Genomic DNA, 20,825 nt, shown 5'->3' with positions numbered 1-20,825 from the left:
AAGAAATGGGACAGGCAACGGCACAAAATGAAGATAAACATTGGTGCGGCCTTTTCCAGAACTGTTATTCAAAATGTAGTTTTTATTTTGTGAGTTACTGGATTATTTTACTTCTACATACAGCATGTGATGAAACAAGGAGAGAAAACTCTGACCCCTGTCTACCCCTGTAGACACGCCAATCCTAATATTACTGGGAATTACATCCACATTATTGTGCTCTTCAAGTTCCTGTCTCCCCACTTCTCGACAACAGTCACCTGTGCATCTGTCTGACTATTTCACCCATTTTTCTGGAAGGTTGTGATTGTTTCCCAGTTGTTTTTACAGCTAGGAAACAGGAATTAGAGTCCAGAAAAAGTGCAGATTGAAAAGTGTGGAACCTCCTTGGCATGTGACCCAGGCAGTAAAATGAACAACGTCTTGCTCTCCATACTGTAGTTGTCATTCAGTTTTGTTTCCACATTTGTCTAATATTCCATTTCAAAAACCTGCTTCACCAGGAATCGCACGGCATCAAGAAAGTAATGGCAGCATGTCACAAAGCCACAGAAACCACTGATTGATAACACTGAATGTAAAACTCACTAAAATCCACCTTCACTTATTTGGTAATGTTGTAAAGTCAAGACATACAAACACCCTGATGAACAAACAGAAAGGATAAAGTGGGAAAAAGCACTTTCAGTTTGTCAGTTCCAACTGACAGGGATGTGCTCCCATCAGAAGTGGTTTAATTCAATTCGATGACAGCCAACAACTCAGGAGATCAAAATGATCAGTGAGATTAAAAATCAAGCCCGTAGCAAATATGAGGTTGGGAGCAAAAAGAGAGCAGGGTGGAAAAAATCTGTAGGAAGTAGTTTCATTATTTTACTCAACGCATCCTGAAGCTTTTGGAAAATGTTTGAATAGCTGAATGGAATTTTACACACACACACACACACAGAAATGTAGTTCTAAGGGAAATAAAATAATCTTTACAGAACAATTTTATTCTCCCAGATGCTTCCAAAGAAAATCTGAATGAGGAAAAAAAAAAGCACACCACACTGGCAGCGTTCATGCTTCCTGATGAAAAATAAAACATTCATTTGTCACAGACCACAGTGGTCTCACACACACACACACACACACACACACACACACACACAATACAAAGGAGTTGAAATCACGCACACACACGCTGCAGGAGTCAGGAAGCTGTCAGAAAGGGTGAGCGCAGCATTGACTGACAGATGTGTGTTTGTAATTATCCTGATGCTTTTTATATCACATCACTTGATTTGTCTCTTTCATTTCTTGACTTTGTGCGTGTGTGTGTGCGCACTCCTCTCTCTGTGCTGTGACTTCCTAGTTCATTAATTTTGATGCTGTATGCACTTTAAACTTCGTACCCTTGTGTATCTGAACACACAGGCCTTATCCTGTAGCCAATATACAAACACTGGGAGTTTTTCCTGATCCATTTCGAGGGTCTAAGGACTGAGGGTGCTGTATGCTGCACAGACTGAAGCCCCCTGAGGCCAGTTTGTGAAACTGGAGTATACAAATAAAAACTAACTTGGCATAAAATAATCTAGGGTTACAATTAACTATTCTTTTTGCCATGAATATACTGTGTCTGGCATTTCCTTTAGTAATCAACATTATTATTACATACAATAGCAAAGAGAGCTCATCAGACATTTCACAAGCTCCAAAACAAGTCCTCAAACTGTTTATTTTTGTCTGACCAGTGCTTCAGGACTCAAAGATATTCAATTTGCTATTAAACAGAGAAAAGTAATAAATCCTCCTTTTTAAGAAGATGAAAAGAGTAAATGCTTTGACTTTTGCTTAATAAATAACTGAAGACTCTAAAGATGTTCTAGCAGTTCTGTGAGGCCATGTGCTAAATGCTAATGCCAGCATGCTAACATGTACGCAACGGGGGCATCTCATGTCTCTTATAAGATTGTGCCTACAACAGTCGACCTAGAATTCGTTACACGAGACCATCCTCCATGTAAATTGTATTGTGAGGAAAAGGGGCTCAAGGAAACATGTTATTAATGACATGAGACAGTCCTTCATTTGAAGCGTCCAATCACCAACTGATCTCTGATAAAGTTTCCTATAAGCACCTGCGTGCTTATAGGAAACTTGGGATGTACCCAGTGACACTGCTAGAATGCTGTTTAGCAGGTGCGCTCACCATTGTCACCATCCTAGTTTAGCAGGTTAGCATGCTAGTTAGCAACAAACACAGAGCAGAGCTGATGAGAAAGTCATCAGTTTGTCTTAGTTTTTGGTCATTGACCAAAGTACTGGACAAACTCAGAGACATCCAACTGCTTGTTTTGTTCAACTAACAATCAAAAACCTTTCAAGGTATAAAAACAAAGAAAAGCTGAGAAACAGCAAACATGATCAGAATTGCTGACAATCATTTCAGCACTAAACTAAGATGTTTTAACTCCCTAGGTTATCTGACAAACAGTCATCACACTGCTAAAACAAATCAGATCTATTCATAACCTGAAGTCTCAGCAGTATGACAGGTGTCTCCTCTAAACCTCCTCATATTGTTCAACATACAAAGGTCAGATGCTCTCTGGGGTCTAACGAGGTAATTAATGACGTGTCAATCAAACATCAAGGGCGGCACCCTAGGGAGACAGGCAGTCCATATTTGGAAACCTTCCAAACCACATGACCACAAAGAGATGATGCACACAAACCTACTCTGATGGATCCTGACAGAATGAAGGATGCCTGTGTAAATAAAGACAGAGCGAGTCAGAAGAGTCAAAGTGAATTTATTTCTCAGCACAAAACAATTACAGTATGTATGAGCAGAGGCTTGTGAGTGTTGCACTGTTCCCTCAGCGGCTGCTGAGATTTCAGACTTTCTAAACAGGCAGAGCTGGCACAAACATGTTTTTGTTTCCAACTTCCCAGGGCACTTGAACTACTCACTTGAGTTGATGTTTGTTATCTGGAAATTTTCCAAACCTTTCGATCACACCGTGTGGTCGTCATTAAACCTGAAACAACTCCGCACACAACTGTATGTGGACTTTGTCCTAAGAGATTCAAACTATGATTTCCAATGTCAATAATTAACAATCAAACTCAACCAGCCAAGACAAAAAAACACTACTTCTCAGTCTGTTAAACCATTAAATTCTACTGTGATTTCAAGACACCAATGTTTGTGTAAAAGTTTTGAGAAATAACTAACGAGCCACTTCCACGAAGATTAAACTCGCATGCACAGAGAACGTCTGTTTCCGTTTGAGAGAGGCAGGAAAGAGGTCACTTGTCAGTTACTGTATCACTGTGTATGAGTCAGCAGAGCTCCACAGAGATCGGCACCATCTGTGAAAGGCATTAGCCCTGAACCTGTTGCTACACAGCACACACACCGAGTCCTTTCTGGAAGTAAGAAATGAAGAGAACGAGAGAGAAAGAGGCTGCAGAGAGCAGTGAACTAAGCTGTTGAAGCCATCAGAGGGTCCCTGCAGCTGTCCATAAAAGCGTACTGTATATGTAGCAGATAGCTTAGAGTCTCCTTCAGTGCTTTACCTCCTCCCTCCTCTTCTTCACTTCTCCCCGACTCCGCAGCATTTCAAAGTTCATGTATAATAAAAATGAGCTGCAGGTCAAGATTTAGCCACGTCTGTGATCAAAAAGATGAAACAGTTGGTCCTTGCGGGGTAACAGCAGAGTGCTGCTGTGGACCACGTGCACACGTTTACCATAGATATATTACATCCAAAAATCAACACCTCAGGGTGCACGGGCCGGGAACCGGCACACAAGGGAGAAGAAAAGACGCAGCTGCTCAAATAACTTTGACCAGCACAGAGCGAGCGCTCGGTCAGCAGCACGACCCTGGACATCCTTACTGTCAAAGACCACAGATGATCAGATGGGAGTTGCTGGAATAATGTAGCAAAAAATAAGCAACTAATTTATGAATTCTTATGGGTCAGCGAAGGACACTGTCACAAAGCTCACCTCTATGACAAAACTCCACTCAGACATGAAAGTTTAGAGAAATACAAAACCCTGTGGCACAGAGGGAGCGTTGACTTTTCTACTCTCCCTGGAAGAAGTCATGTGAGACGAGGTGAAACGCTTCTGCTCTTTTTGATACAATCGCTTTAAGGGCAGAGCCAATGGTCAGTTGTAGCCACTGTCAGGGCGTCAGTGAGCGTCTGTTGGGGCTAATCTTTGTATTGTGTCCTGCACCGTTGGCACTAGTGGCCCCTGTCGGTGGCTTTTCAGCCGGTTGGGCCTCGTCTGTGAAAGAGAGGTCATTCTGATTGGCTGTGGAGCTTAGCGAAACGATGCACAAGAAGAGAAAGCTTTGGGAAAGCCCCTTCAGCCTGTCACTGTAGTTTCCATAACGCCACCCATTTAGTGCAGTTTCTCTTTAGTTTTCCTCCTTGGTCTCCATGACCTCCTTTCTCAATCCACAACCAAAAGACCAAGAGCAGAGAACGGCAGAGTCTTTTGCAACTTCTGATCAGATAAATTCTCTGTTGAACGAGAGCTGCTCTGTTCACATCTACCTGCTGGTAGGGAGAGTTGTTTCTGCCACACAGGCGCAGAACAAACACGCTAGTTGGCTGTTGAACGCACCATGCAGACGACAGCCAAGTGCCATTTTTTCAACCTGGCCGGCCCAGACACGGCCAACGTGAAGCGATGCTAGTTCTTTCATGTGTTGGCTTGGTGTGTCTCTGCCCTAAGGAAGCACACTCAAAAAAGCAGCTGATGGTTAACAGACCTTGTAGCGGTAAAACTTAAAAGCACACAGTAAGGACATGCACGTGGCAGATGTACCGTAAACATTGCACTCTTTATGATGGTCTCCACAGAAAAATGTAATGTTTCAACAAAACTGTCCTTCATAATGCTTGGATGCCTTCAATCCCATGGACTGTTAGTCCATCTGGACCTCCTGAATCACGTTGCTTTGTCTCCCTGGTACGTAAAACATCACACCCACATCACCACAGTGCAGTTTTCAGTCCGAACGCCTACTGAAAGAATTTCAGATGCTTAGAAAAAGGACAAAACTTGAACCAGATGTTCCCATGACGAAGCCTTTATTAGAAGAAACAGGAGGAGGAAGAGACGGGACAAATTTCCCACAAAAACCTTAAAAGCAATTTGCAGAAATAAATAATCTGCATCTCAGTTCACTGCAAAAACAGCAATGTGAACAAATATGGTGGCAAAACAAACAGCAGAGCCGTTTTTCTTCTTCTTTGGTCCAAACCCACAGTAACCTGGAGCAGCTAAAAGAAAAGAGCATAAAGCTTTCCACCATGGGGCAGAGAGAAGCCACACTCTGCTGGTTCGCACAAAGCAAAACCCACACATGAAGCATCCGTTCACCTACACCCTCCAAACACAACACACACACATCCATACAAACTGAAACACTGGCAGCAATCCTGAAACTGTTCAGTCACACCACACTCGCATAAACACACCCCAGTTCCAGTTGGCAGCTGATAAAAGTCTGCTCCCAGTCATCAACTTTGCTTTCTAAGGCTCCTTCTCACTCCATCCTACTATGCTCACTGTTTCCACCTTCATTGTCCTGTTGTTTTCCTGTTCGCAGCTTTCACTCGGCTTTCATCCATCCATTTTACATTTCCTTCTCTCCCCTCTATCCTTCCTTCCCCTCGACCCACATCATTAAGGATATGAATTAATGAGCTGATTAAGAGAATATCATGAAATGAGATCTGGCAGTTCTGAGGAGATGTTTGCCATCTGTGCATGTTGACAGACAAAAATGGAGTCCAGTCAAACCCACTCACCTCAAACTTCATGTGGTGACACAATTCTGGGACTGAATCCAAACGCAACAGCTAGACGGCCAGATACACACACACACACACACACACACACACACACACACACACACGCACACGCACACATCATGTTTGAATCATGGATAAAACTCCAGCAGCAGATGGGAGGGGAGCGATGAAGACTGTCAAGAAAGAAACGACTTAATGAAAGCTTTCTTTCGTTACCCACAGATCTTATAGTTTGGGTCCGTGCACAAACCTGTGATTACTGAACCTGTGGTGATATTAATCATTCACAACAGTTTGACAGATGTGGCTTTCAGAAGATTTTCTAGACTGAATCTTCTAAGAGCTGCTCACAGAAAGTCTATCAAAGGTTGCTTCTCTCTGATGAAGTGCTTAAAGAGATTTTCTATTTTATTTTCCTACAAATCTCATCCATTAAACAATGCTGTGTTGGTACTAAGGGGCCCAAAGTGTGCCAAGAAAACACCCCCCAAACCATTACACCACCACCACCATCCTGAACTGTTGATACCAGGCAGGATGGATCCATGTTTTCATGCCGTTTACTCCAAATTCTCACTCTACCATCTGAATGTCACAGCAGAAATCCAGACTCAACAGACCAGGCAACGTTTTTCCAATCTTCTATGTTATTGTCCAATTTTGATGAGCACTTGTAAATTGTAGCCTCGGTTTCCTGTTTGCTGCTGTAGTCCATCTGCTTCAAGGTTCAACGTGCCGTGCGTTCAGAGATGCTCTTCTGCACACCACGGTTGTAACGAGTGGTTATTTGAGTTCCTGTTGCCTTTCTATCAGCTCGAACCAGTCTGCCCATTCTCCTCTGACCTCTGGCATCAACAAGGCGTTTTCACCCAGAGAACTGCTGCACACTGGTGTTTAGGTCATTCTCTGCAAACCCTAGAGAAAATCCCAGTAGATCAGCACTTACTGAGATACTCGGACCAACAACCACGCCATGTTCAAAGTCACTTAAATCACATTTCTTCCCCGTTCTGATGCTCGGTTTGAACACATCGTCTTGACCATGTTTAAATGCACCGAGTTGCCGCCATGTGATTGGCTGATTAGATATTTGCATTCACAAGCCGGTGAACATATGTATAGTGTACTGTATAAGACCATAAACTCAAACTCACCCTTTAAAAAAAAGATACTTACATCTGAAAACTCACCAATTGCACCAAAAAATTGCAGCACACAGGTCAAAGTTCATCATGTGAGCGTTCCTCACTAACCTTTGGACTGTGTCTTTTATACCAACTTTACATCTAGTTCCTTCTCACAGTTCAAATGCATCATATGTGTGTTTTTCAGTCCGTTCTGTGTGCTCCTGTACACTCTTTTCTTAAATGTCACAGCTCACACTGTACATCCTTTCATATACTTAAGTATAAAACTATCGTTTTATGTTTGCTATTTTGAGATACAGTTTTCCAGGAGACGTACATTTCATTTCATTCTACATGCACTGCCTTAGTAGTTGCTGTACCCTGAGGCCCATGGTAGCCTCAGCTAGAGCAGGGGCCTCATCTAGCCTGACTCCCCCCTGCTGGAACCTTCTGCCGGGCTTCTTCTGCAACAGCTGTCCCCAGGAAACACCACAGCAGGAGGCTGATGAGAAAGGAGGCACTGTGGATTTTTACTGATGCTCAAAAGTGTCTGGTTTTATACAATGATCATTTTAAGCTTTTAAACTTCAGATTGAAGCACAAAGACCAAGTCTATTGTGACAAGTCCAAGTGAAGTCTTATCGGTAGTTGAGTTAGCTCCCATGTCAGCTGAGACAAGACTTGGTTAAAGATCGAGTCGTGTCAAAAGAAGCATAAAGTCACTTTGGACAAGTCCAAGCCAGGTGTCAAGTCCCCACTCAGGGGCCAATGGCTCAAGTCCAGCTTGTAACACAAACAGCTCTGCTTACAGGTGCGTACAAACTATCTGACATGTATTTGTTGCCATGAACTGGAGATGATGAACGCTGAGGACATCTGAACTCATACAACTGTGGTTTGTGATATTTATTCAGGAGCAAAGACATGAAAAGCTCCTGACGATCAAAATCACAGCCAATAAGGGCTGAACTGAACAGCTGTATGCTGTACACCCCTGGTATGAGAGTGGGATGAAGGACTTGACCCTGAGAGACTGATATCTTAAAACTCACCCGACACACACACACACACACACACACACACACACACACAGACCCTTGTATTTGCCTTAATAAGATCTGAGAGAGTGACAAGCTACAAGCTCCACAGGAGGGCTGAGAAAATGGAGACGTTTATGGGAACAGGAACTATTTAAAAGCACAGATGACAGAGGGGAATGAGAAACTGACAACACAGGGGCAAGAGGGAAACAGTGATGGATGGAAGACAGAAGGCAAAGCGGAGGAAAAAAAACACACAGCAATACTTTAATCTGAGCTGGCAGACCGTGTGCACAGAGGCAGATCATATAAAGCAGCCATTCAAATCCACCAGTTCATTTGGGACCACAGCAACATGTTTGCTACTAAATTACTGGACTAATGACATCTTTAAACTTGTCAAACTGTTTTCTAAACAATTTAACGTTTTCCCCCAAAAGGCTGGACTGATTCTCAGAGGGTGAAAAAGCCTCTGAAAAGATAAACACTGTTTACTCACTGGGGGTTATGAACTGGGAAAGAAAAAGCTTTAAATGGCCAAAATAACCCTGCAGGCAGTAACAGAAACAAGGCATTACAACCATTACTGTGGCAGGTAATCAGTGTGGGAACACTTGGTTTCCTTGTGTGTGTGTGTCTTCGTGTACCTAAAAATCTGTACAAGACAAAAAGAAGCACCCAAACTGAAGATGAACCTGTGCCGTTCGTATTCACAGACCAAAGCCTAAATGGAGTCAAATGTGCCTTTCAGCATCATACCAGTTTAATGTCCCTGATCATTAAGGGTGTATAATAACGTACTGTGAAGAAAGGCTGTCCGTGTGCAGATCCACTTCCAGGGCGAGGCTGCCTCTGTACAGTGACTGAGAAATGCTTTAGCCAACACAACTGGCTCCTGGTCAAAAAGCAACTCACCAGTGGGTCAGTACAAACTCATACTGTCACACATTTACAAACTATTTCTATTCACAGATAAATGTATAGCAGCACCACTCCAAAAATGGGATACTGATCCTAATAAGATTTCCCCTGTAAACTTCACGTAGATTATTCACAGAATGCACCTTACAACCCATAAGTTGTATCATATGAGGTGTGTACAAAATGACACTGCTCACAACGCCCAGTTCCTGTCAGTGATTAGTTCCATGCTTTCTGGCTGTGTATGTTACAAATCAGAGTGATTTCTCAATAACCTGCACATTCTCACTGAAAATTATATCAACATTATTTCAGCATAAATATTTAAGAAAGCAGCCATTTCTATCTGCGTTCACCCTCCAATGTCTTGGTCATGATGCAGTTAAACGTCCATCAGCTACACTTTTGCAGTTATAGGCTTAAGGATATGTTGCCCGTGTTCTTAATTCCAGATGAAAGTTAAATCCATTTTGAAGAAATAAAGTCAAACACCCCAATCTGGATAATGACGCCCAATTCAGTAAAACTGACAGTGGCTGGCTAAGTCTAGAAAGATGTCAGTCAGGCTCCAGCTGTATAACAGTTCATCAAATACAGTATGATGCAGCCACAGTCATCATTTGCTGCTATCATCACCAGGTTCTGTTGGGTCACATCTGAATGAGAGACCAAGAACAATGCTGAAAATCACCCAGAATCAAGATGGACAAGAGAGCATGAAAGCTAGACCAGCTCCAGTCAGGACAGCGAAGAAGACCTGTGGGGTGTGTCTGGGTATGAAGGTCTTACTGTAGTCCCTGATCCACCTGAGGCTGACATCTACTTAGCCTAGATAACTAAGTCTTAGTGTGGGTGTTGTATTGTTGGTCCTGTCCACACTGCTTCAAAGTTGGTGTCGATGAGGTTCCTGTCTCCAACAGTACAGACATTTTTGCACTGCAGTATTAGAATATGTCGTGTTGTTTGTGCATTGCAGGTATTTCTGCTTCAGTCCCCTGAGAACTGCCTTGACAACACCATGGAGTTGATATAAGAAGGAAAAGTGCTACAAGTCAGAGAGGGGGCCGTGCACCGTGTCATTGACTGGCTAATATGTGTGAACTGTATTGAATGAGGAGCAGCAGAGTCACAGCAAAAATTCATTTCTTAAAAAACAGCCTGGAGCCTCTAATTAACCCTTCAACCCTCCTTCCCCACCATACACAAGCACAAACCTACGGTACAGAGACAGCAGAGGAGGGAAAATGTTAAAAATCAGGAGAAACAGCACAAGTTCAAAACACAAAATGAAAGAGTGAAATTAAAAACTATATTGAGAACAAGTAAGAAGGAAAATAACTAATTGGAAGGATTGACAAGTTAGAGTCCACGCGTAACTGTTCAGTGTTCAGGCCTGCCGACCTCTGATGACATCAACCACCTTCCTCTTCTGAAAGAAACACAAACACGTTATAAAAAAAGAGCTTGGCTTAATTTGGGATTAGCATCTTGGACCACCGGTCACCTGATATCTGCCTGGGTTTGCCGAAACCCAAAGGAATCTGGCCTGGGGACGGCCACTCAAATTACAGGTCAGCACCAGGTGACAGGGTGGGGCTCATATCCTTAATGCAACTCCATTTGACGAGCTTAAGGGCAGAGACACACAAAGCCAACACGGAAGAACTAGCAGGGACTTGGGCGGACTGTTGTGTCGCCTCATGTCGGCTTTGTTTGAACCAGTTGGGTTGAAAAAGTGGCACTTGAACGACTGACTAGCACGTACGTTCTGCGCCAGCATGAGAGAAACAGCTCCTGCTACCAGCAGGTGGCAGTACCTGTATTCATCATTCAGAAATGTAACGAAGAAGAGCTAAACTGTGGAAACACAAACTGTAAACAAAGCAGCTTTCATACACAAAACTACAGTGGCAGGCTGAAGAGGGTTTCTCAAACTGTTCTTTTAGTGCACTGATTTGCTAAGTCCAACAGCCAATCAGAGCGGTCTCCATCACCCACGAGGTCAGATGCCAAATCGGTCGACAGGGCCCAACTAGTGCCAACGTTGCAGGACACACCGTGAGTATGAGGGCGACAAACACTCCCTAACGGCGGCCAACAGCTGACTGTCGGCTTGGTGTGTCACAGGTCAGAGCAACAATCCCAACGTTTCCTCAAACATTGTGATACAAAACTGTCAGTTGCATGTCTTCATTTAATCCCATCTTACTGCGTTGTGACTTCAATTCTATTCACCGAGGTTCAATGCGATGCCATCATTAGAGAAGTGACGTTTACAGAGAAAGGCATTTCGGAGCAACTATGTTGTTGTGCAGTTTGCTGCTTCGGATTCATGGTAAACATCAAACGCTGGTACAGACTCTTTCAGGTATAATGAAACTGGGCTCAACTGCTGCTGCCACAGAAAACGCAGTGGATCAAAGGAGAAGCCCAGCTTATATTCACAACGCAGCGATGGCAATGTTAATTAGACATACTGTAATTAATTCACAGAAACTGCCAGAAATCATGTATTATCTGTCAGAGAGAAAAGCATATTACTGCCTGGAATAATAACAAAAGGCCGGGGCTCAGCCTGACTTTAAATAGAGCCCTCATCAGGGTACGAATTAAACAAGGCATTTAATTTGTGGTAATACGGGAAGAGAACCTCAGTTTTTCTCTCATAATGATAACATTAACACTTATAGACACAGCAGGCTCTAAAATAAAAGGAACTTTTTAACTGAGAAGATAAAGTAAAAATCAATTTGGAGAGTAATCTTCATAGGAGACAACCAAACAGACACGCGAGCGTATAATGAACAAAAACCAGCCGAGGCCCAAATGCTGCAGAATGCGCCTGTGGTAACTCAGTTCACAGGTATCTTCATTTTCATTTCACACTGTCAGACGCAGACGAGGACGCCGCTCGCCTCTCCTGCACACACAATGTCACCCTGCCGCCTGTCACTCCGCATTGAAACGAGTAGCAAAGCGGTTAGTGAGGCGAGACTATGAACGTGTGTGTGGTGAAGTTTGTTTGGCAGCACTTCTAACAACGCCGAGGCCCCCGGTGCCATCCAGCAGAACGGCCCAGTCTGTCTCCACTCTATCTCAAAGAACCATATGCTTCTGGACAGCAGAGCCGACTCATGCATGTGTGTTTGTTTGTGTGAGTGCGCGTCCATATGTTCTAACATTTAACATCCAGCATCTAAATATCCAGATGGCAAAGCATCAGTTGACACAATGCTTCCTTCCGTCATCAGGAACTAGCTTGAAATCCATAAAGACAATAAATATTCATTATCTGGGCTTTAGAGAGCAGCCACACCGCTCACTTGACAAGTTATCACATTATGATAAGCACAACAAAAAGATTACTTTTTAAATCACAGCCAGAGTGAGAAAGATGTACAAAATGAGAAAAGGCTGGGGTCTAAGTAGCCCAAAGGAATAGAAGCAAAGGATGCAGACAGATCCATTCTTCAGCTTTTATCAGATGGATTTATATCCTGAGGATACACACCTAATCAAAGATTTGTTTACTAGCTCAGCTCTGTTTCAGAAGGTTTAATGTCTATTTAATCTCATAACCATGTTTTCATTTTAGCCATTTTCTATTTGGGAGAGGCAGATTTTTATTTCTTTATTATCTGACGAGCCATTTTTGGACAGAAAGAAAAAATATATCTGCCTGGAGCGACAAACACAGTTTGAGGCCTTTAGTTAATAGGCTGTGGTACCTACATGTAAACAGGCATAAAACAGTACAAATAGTTCTAAATGAACATTCATACTAGGGCTGCCCCCAGCGCTGACCGAGTCGACTGAGACTCTTCTAGTAGAACCTTTGTTTTTATTTTTTGTCAGCCAATTGAAGGCAGCCCACGACAGATCGTCTTCTCGGGGGGGGGGGGGGGGGGGGGGTGCACATAAAGGTGAGATTTGTACTTTATTACAAGTGTTTTCAGTGGTTGTGGCCTACTTTTACTTTAACAGTCACGATAATGTGCATGATTTTGCATGTACATCCGGGTTGTTCACCCATCTCCATTAAAGTGTAACACACAGCCATTTACTGACTGTTTCTCTAACGAAACTCGAATGGGACTAGGAAGTTAACAGAACGCGCTGGAAAAACATTTCCAAGAGGAATTGCAAATAAGATATTCTATATTACTTATCACTGCAGACTGGTACGTATCAAAAGTAACAACATGCGCTGCGGTTAACTGACGAGAGAAGCTCAGACTTGTTGGTAAACTAGAAAAAAGGAGAAGAAACTAGAAAAATGAAGAAAAAACTGCCTCAAAGAGCATCGTTTCAACACAAATCCAAGCGTGCTGCCTGTCCCATTATTCTGACGACTCCATACGGCAGCCCCACATTATATTATCGTCAATTTAAATAAGTCACATTTCATGTATTCTAATGTAACTATTATATAATGCCTTAATAGTCCAAGTTATCTGTTGAAATGCTTGTGGTCAAAACCAGGCTGGAAAGTCAAGCACTGGTTAATCCTTAAATACTATAAAATAATAGTCCAAGTATTTGTTATTTCTAAGCACTGTCCCCTAAAACAGTTTGAAACCTGACGACATACATAAGAGATATTTTCACATTAAAATATTTTCTTATAAGTGTAAGATTATCAAAATTGCTATAGTTTATCTCAGCTACAAAAGATGCTAATCATAAGAACACAGTAAAGTCAGAATGAGCATCTCCAGGTTTTCCCATTGAAAACAGCTGCTTATCCACAGAAACCCACTGAGACATCTGGGGGTTGCTTCTTGTCCACAACTGAAGACAGAAACATGAGGACATCCATTTATTCTAATTCATTACCGTGAGTTTTATTGAAATTTCAGAGGGTTCTTGTGCATTCAGCTCTCAGCTCACCCTCCACTGACCTCTCCTCTTTCATTTCTACTCAATATGATTTAACAGCTGGCTCTCAGTAAATGTCAGGGATATGGCTGAAGACCGGGTTTGCACATTATTTTGATCTGATGAATAAACTTTTCTGAACACTTCAGGCTATTGTCTGTATATTATTACCATGATTTAGAGTGGTGGCTGTAGTATAAATGATTCATGATTTATATTAGCAGCAGTAATATTTTTGGCTGAACGCGAGGCAGACAGACGCCAGACAGACACAGCAGGTCCAGATTGTAGGTAGGGGACATCCTCTGCTCTCTGTCTGACCTCCGTGCCAGATGAAAAAAAAGTGTCTCTGTCAGTCACTTACACACTATGGGTCATGGGCCAGTAGTGGCGGGGGGGGGGGGGACGTCCGGAGGCCAAACAAATACTGCGCACACAATTTTGACTGCAACTGTAGCTATTAAAGACAGTGAATGTTAAAACTATTTGCACTAGTCTTTATTTAAACAGGACTTTAAAATGTTTACTTTAAAATGTGTCAGTGACTGTGTAGACGTGTGTGTGTGTGTGTGTGTGTGTGTGCACGCACATTTGTGTAGGATTTTAAGCAATTGGGACAGGAAACAGAAGCCCTGTTGCTTTGGCTTCCTTGTAGAATTAAGTTATGCTCCATCAACAAAAACACATGCACAAAGAGCAAATTCCCACACTGACCAGCACAACATGGTCTCATCTGTGAATCACACACACACTTGAAAACACACCCTCATCTTCCTCTTGGCCCATTTCCCCAAACACAATGCACCGCCTCTCTTTTTCCTTCTCTAATCCCTCTATCTCTCCTCATCTGCTGGCAGCAGAGCAGACCAGAGCACTTCTGCTTTGTGTCACCCGATCAGAGGATGGACACACACACACAGTTAATTAGTTTGTTTATGAGGCCGGTGTAAATCCCCCTCTAAACCTACAGTACTGTGTCTTCATGCACTGGGACTCTCTTGCACTGTTTTAGGGTTCAGAGGTTAATGACTCCACTGTGTGACTGATCAATGGGACTCATACTGACACTCTCGTTTACTCTGGGGCATGCCCCCCTCACTTTTAGCCTTCAGTTTCTTACCAAAATCTCCCTGAACTCTGTCCACTTGCTGTCCAGCCACCAGATGAGAGAAGACAGCAGTTGATAAAAATGTTGATATGACCTTTAGTTAAAGCAATGAGCTTAGGGAGCAGCACCAAGAGGTGCACCACATGCTCTGATGGTTAACCGTCAGCCTAAATTACCAAACCTGTCTGACCTGAGTCCATGTTAAGCAGTAACATCAACACACTTTAAAGACAGAGTCGTATGTAGTCATTTGTCACAAACGTAAGAATATACTTGCCCTTGAAGGAGGAGGTGAAAAGAGAAATACAAGGTCAGAAGGAAAACAAGGCGGAAGCGGAAAAAGAGAGAGACAAGGTGCTGAGCTGAGAAGAGCTGCAGCCATCTGTTTAACAGTCTAACAGGAAATGTGATGCGTCTCCATCACTTTGCTCGGATCAAGGCTGCCGAGACGGATCGACTCTGAAATGAAATGGAAGCTAAATAGATCCGTGTTGGTGGAAAAATTTCTTTGCTTACAGAGATATGGTCGGAGAAAGGTAAAGAGGAGGAAATGAGAAAAAGACAGGGCAGACAAATCTAAGATACACCAAACAAAACACCAATATATGAGAGCATTAAAGAAAAACGTCAAATGTTTGTGGATCTTTCTCTCTTCTGTTGCTGTTCCTCCCTCAATACCTCACCTTCATTTCTCTATCTAGGAAAACTCATTTCTAAAGGTTTAGAAAGTGACATTATGCTGCAACAATACTGTTACATTCCTTTATTTCCCTGGAGACAGCTGAGCGAATACCTACCTGCTTCACATTCACTTAGTTCCACTCATTCATAACCACGAGATGCCAAACACAACCTCAGCCCTTCGGACCCTGGATGGGCGGGGCCAAACATCTGGTTCTGCTCAACATGGCTGACATTCCTCTGGGAAGAGGGAGTTGGAGAGAGCAGGCAGGACGGTAGTGAACCGGGCTTTTACTCCCCAGAATCCTCTCCCGACAGAGAGAACAACAATGAGGTATTTACCATGTAAACAAAATGCCACAGCTTCCAGACTGATGCGTCCTCAGGCTGTGGGAACTGGGCTGTCTCTGTGGCCTTTATGTGAATTTACAACTCTTCCTTGATGGTCCATTACTTAGCCAGAGAGCTTCAGTGACTTCAGTGAATAAAAATGTTCTTTCCTGGTTTATTACTGTAGTTTTTCAATGTGTCACTTTTCCCCATTTTTAACATGCTTTATTCCTGCCCTTAAAATAAAACAGAAAGAGAGAACTGCTCCTTGGGGATGAATGACTTGGCTGCCTGTCCTGTCCTTAACTGCTCCAGTGGATTTCTACTTTCCAATCTACGATCCAAATCACACCTCACAAAAAGTACAGGATCAGTTTCACGCGTCTTTGTGTTCCTCATAACACAAGCTGCAGTCTGAGCGTGGCCGCTAGGGGGCACTGCAGCACAAACCAACAAGGGAAAGCTGAGCCCCTCTGTTTGGGTTAACATTAAACTCTTTTTAATTTTTAATTGATGTAAATCAGTCACTACAGTTTTCCATGGAGGCCAGGTTTAATATTATGCAGCGGGCGACTCATCTGCTGTTATGTTGCATTGTCATGTTCGTATGATGCCATCTGTCTGGCACGAGTTGAAGGGGTCTCTGGCCTTTTGTGTTCCTGTTGTGGGGGACTCTGTAGCCAAAATTAGCAGTAATTAAAAAACACACAAAAAAAAAATAGTGACAAAATTTTTCAGAATCTTTATAATGAGTCTGATATAAAAGCTACGGTTAATAGGTAATTATAGTTACAGGTTATAAATTGATTCCACTGTGCCATAAGCACTAAATGGAACAAAACAAATCTGGTTCACAGACATGTCGAGGCCTGTTTAGCTTCTGATTTCTGACCAGCTTTGTCCTGCTGCGACTTGAAAAGCTTTAGCAACTTCGCCTGTCTTTTTCGTATTTTTGTTCCATGGCTAACATAACATTAGAGTGAATGTGCACCTGACCCGGTGTGCCCTGCCCGGGCCAGTTACCTTGTGGCATTATTAGCCTAACTGCCTGCTTTTACTGTATTTATTCTAATTCTAAGACTAGTTCTACCAAAAGCAGACTTTGGACTGTTTACATATTATTCATATATTCATTTTTTTCACATGTAGTTGAGGTGCTGGGTCCGTCAGAATAAGTGCAGGTCACAGTTTGAGAGGTACCGGATCCAGATCCGGCTTGTTCCAGCACAGATTAACCTTTGAGTGCAGCGGGTTTGTGACTGCATTTAATTGGATATTAATGCATCAGCCAGTACTAGTGTTGGTTGTGTTGTTGGTTTTACAGAGTGAATTCTGGTTAACTGATGGAGACTCGTGGTTTGCTGCTACCGGACAGATAAATCCCTTACCCCACTCTGGACAGATACACATTAAAAAGCTATTCTGCCATCATATGAAAAAAAAAAAGATACACTTCCTTATATGAATGAAAATTAAAACTTTTTTCACAGCAGACATTTTGGTAATCATAACAAAATTAGTTTCACTTGTGCTTTTCCTGCTGTGACAAATCAAAACGGCTGCTTTGAAAAAGAGCTATATACCCTACGGCAAAAAGAAAATGAGTTACTAGCCTGTATGAATATTTGAAATACTATTAGAAATTACATGTTGAATGTGGTACTTCAAGCAATACCATGTTTTCAGTTCATTATAAGTTACTAAACTGTACCACATACGTTCCATGTCCAGAGTGAGATATCACAGAAATATTACAGGACTTAAAATGATAAACTACAAACTGTTTTTTTGGTTTAGAAACAGTTCCGCCCCCCCTCCTTCAGCAGCTGTGCGGGAGATTCATTTTTGCAGTTCATTGATTTGAAGTTTTATTATAATGCCTAAAAAGTTAAAACTAATTATACTGTACAGTTCAAATTATTATTTATTCGGCTTGCTGACTTTGGTTTAAGCTTTGTGGCCAATGCTACACACGCCCATTCTGCTGCACTGAGCACCTCCAAGTTAGGAAATGTGCTTGTGATATGATGACTAATCCCGGCAGCATCGAGGATATATAACCCACAAAAGTAACAGCTCATCTCTTCATCAGCTTCAGTTTGATTTTCTTAATCACACACACACACACACACACACACACACACACACACACACACACATCTATTTTTAGGGATTAATACAACCCATCACACCGTGCACCCCCATTTCTTCCTGGAGTTTAAATCGAACAAAAGTGCAATATAAAAAAATCATTTTCCAAATACACAATCCAGTCCAAAAACACAACAGCCACCCGAAGCAGCAGCAGCAGTGGTGAAAATCAGAGCGGCTCTCTCTCTGCAATAGAAAATGAAATGGCAAGCCTGGCTAAGGACATAATGAAAAAGCTATTATCAGCATGAGCTTTCATCAGCGCCGCATTCAACCATGTTCAATACAAACTGATTCTCTCATCTCATGCTGTACTCATCTGAATGCTGGGATATAATAAAGGAGGCGAGATAAGAGAGGGAGAGATCACATTATTTTTTCCCATTGAAGGAGTGCATCAGCACATTTACAGATGAGGTGAAGTTTTCATGGGCAACACAATCAACCTTTCACTGTAAGAATCTGAACTATTCAAATCATTAGTCGTCTCTGTGTGTGTGTGTGTGTGTGTGTACACGCCTTCTTTACCACCAGTGTGTGCCCACGCTTTCACCAGACTTTTCATGTTCCTGCTTAGTTGTGCTGAATTCTCAAAGTATTTGCTCCCTCCAACCGGCTCCATCCACCTGCCACCTCCAGCACTACTGTCACTGTATTCAAATACACCAGTCGTACAATAATCAAGGAAACACTGAATTCTGTATACGTTATGATACAATATTCAAACTATATCCAGCATATAATAAGTTCTAATGAGGAGGAGCTGAAGTCAGACAAGTAAAAGATTCAGAGGTGACAATATGGTGACTTGGTAGGTGAAATACTGGGTAAATATTCCTCTGACAGTTAACAATTTGGAGGCTTTAAAGTAAATTCTCACTTTTATTACAGAACAAGAACAAAGTGGGGATGGGGGGGGACTGGAGCCAATCCCAGCTGACAGTGGGCGAGAGACGGGATCCACCCTGGACAAGTCACCAGTCTGTCACAGGGCTGACATGTAGACAAACAACCACACCCACACTCAATCCTACGGGAAGTTTAGAGTCGCAAGTCAACCTAAGCTGACTTTGGACTGTGGGAGGAAGCTGGAGTACCCAGAGAGAACCACTAAGTGTTCAGAAACACTAATAAAGGCTGGTTAAGTTCACAAACACCGTCTGGCAACCTCAAACAAATATGCACAGATAAATACAAGTACACTGAATTTTTACAAGTGAACAAGTAGAGGTGTAATGATATATATATAAAAAAAACCCTCATGGTACGGTATCGCCAAGATAAAAAGTCCACGATACATTACTTATCATGATATTTAAAAACGAAGAAAAATAAGATGAAAAACACCCTAAATAGTTAAAATAGTAAATTGTTTTTTTGTAGCGTTTGCCCTTTAATTTAACCTGCTCCTTCTTTATTAAAATCAAAGTAGCTGGCCGTGACCTAAGCATGCACAAAAAAACTGACAAATTGAGTCAACAGTTTGTACAAATGCAAAACAAAACAAAATCTAAAGCAGCAGTTAGTATCAGTCCTTTCATAAAATAAAATAAAAACAGTATTGCAGCAGCTGGATCTTGTAAACAAGACAAATCACAGTGGAATATCAGTGTTTGATTTCCCCTAAGCAAGTTGTACTTTTCCTGTTTGGTGGCGAGGTTCTGGCACTGGACCAGCTGAAGCAAGTACCTCCGATCACCGGGGGCAGTAGGGAGCAAACTGCTGACCACCAGAACAAATGAGAAGAAGATGGCAAACTACAGTAGGACAGGCCACATAAAGGTGAGATTTCTGCTTTACTGGAGGTGTTTTTCCAAACATGATGGTCTACTTTTTCAAGAGGCAAGACTTTAAGGGTGGTTACTACATATCTGGTTTTGCATTTTGCATCTGGTTTGTTTGCCCATCTCTATAAAATGTAGAATACAGCTGTGTCCCCAGAACAGTCTCAGTCCTAAACATGGCTAGTGTTGTCTTTATCTGGCAGTGTCTGCAAGTTGTTGCTTCTATTCCGCCTGTGCCATTTGCTGAACCAGGAAAACTGAAGTGCTGCAACACAACAGCTCTAAAAGTCGACGATGGAGCGTCCGCTATGTCAGTTTCAAATTCTGGGAGCTGAACATAGTTATATTAACGAAACAACCATGTAACATCCTGGCAGATACCGTGACCGTCCCACAAAGTTATCGAGAAATTTTTCTATCACAATGTTGCAAAATTCCAAATATCCCTTACATCCCTATGAACAAGTAATTTAAACCACACAAAAGAGATGAAACAAGTCAAGACTTAATAAAATCCTCCTTCCTTACCTGCTCACTGTTCAGGCCTGTTGAACTCTGATGACATGAACCACCTCACCCTCCTCTCCTACACAAAACACAATTTACATTTGTTAGTCATTTGGTTAAACTGAATTTCATGTAAACATTATTCACACAAAGAAAAAAATTCATTATATATAAATGTCCTCTTAACAGGAGTACTGCAGTAATTTGCCAAAGGTTTATATCTTCAAACAAATAACTAATACTGATGCAAAACGTATATCCACACACGGCTGGTGAAAACAGCAACTGTTTGAACTTTAGAAACAACCGCTGGCTGAAATTCTCAGGAAATAATTTTTAGCTTAAATAGGAGCTTCACGGTATAAGAATCCCCCCATGGGGTGTAGTAAGAGTTTCATCAGCCTGAGCAGCCAATTACAGCGTAAACGTGTAAATGAACAAAAGTGAAGCCACGAGGTACAAGCTGTCGT

The 20,825-nt window shown here is 42.2% G+C and overlaps 1 protein-coding gene across 1 annotated transcript in view; it reads right to left on the bottom strand.

Annotated features, from left to right (window-relative positions):
* The window catches only part of LOC109967600 (plexin-B2-like), a 146,331-nt gene that overhangs the window by 80,276 nt on the left and 45,230 nt on the right, over nucleotides 1–20,825 (bottom strand). The window contains exon 2 of the mRNA XM_020613309.1: nucleotides 20,377–20,434. The gene's annotated coding sequence lies outside the window, so the exon portion shown is untranslated. The remainder of the gene's footprint in view (nucleotides 1–20,376; nucleotides 20,435–20,825) is intronic.

This window comes from Monopterus albus, unplaced genomic scaffold (genome assembly GCF_001952655.1).
Source record: "Monopterus albus unplaced genomic scaffold, M_albus_1.0 scaffold132.1, whole genome shotgun sequence".
In the NCBI taxonomy this organism is placed as follows: Eukaryota; Metazoa; Chordata; class Actinopteri; order Synbranchiformes; family Synbranchidae; genus Monopterus; species Monopterus albus.
This window is presented reverse-complemented; position numbering and strand designations above follow the sequence as displayed.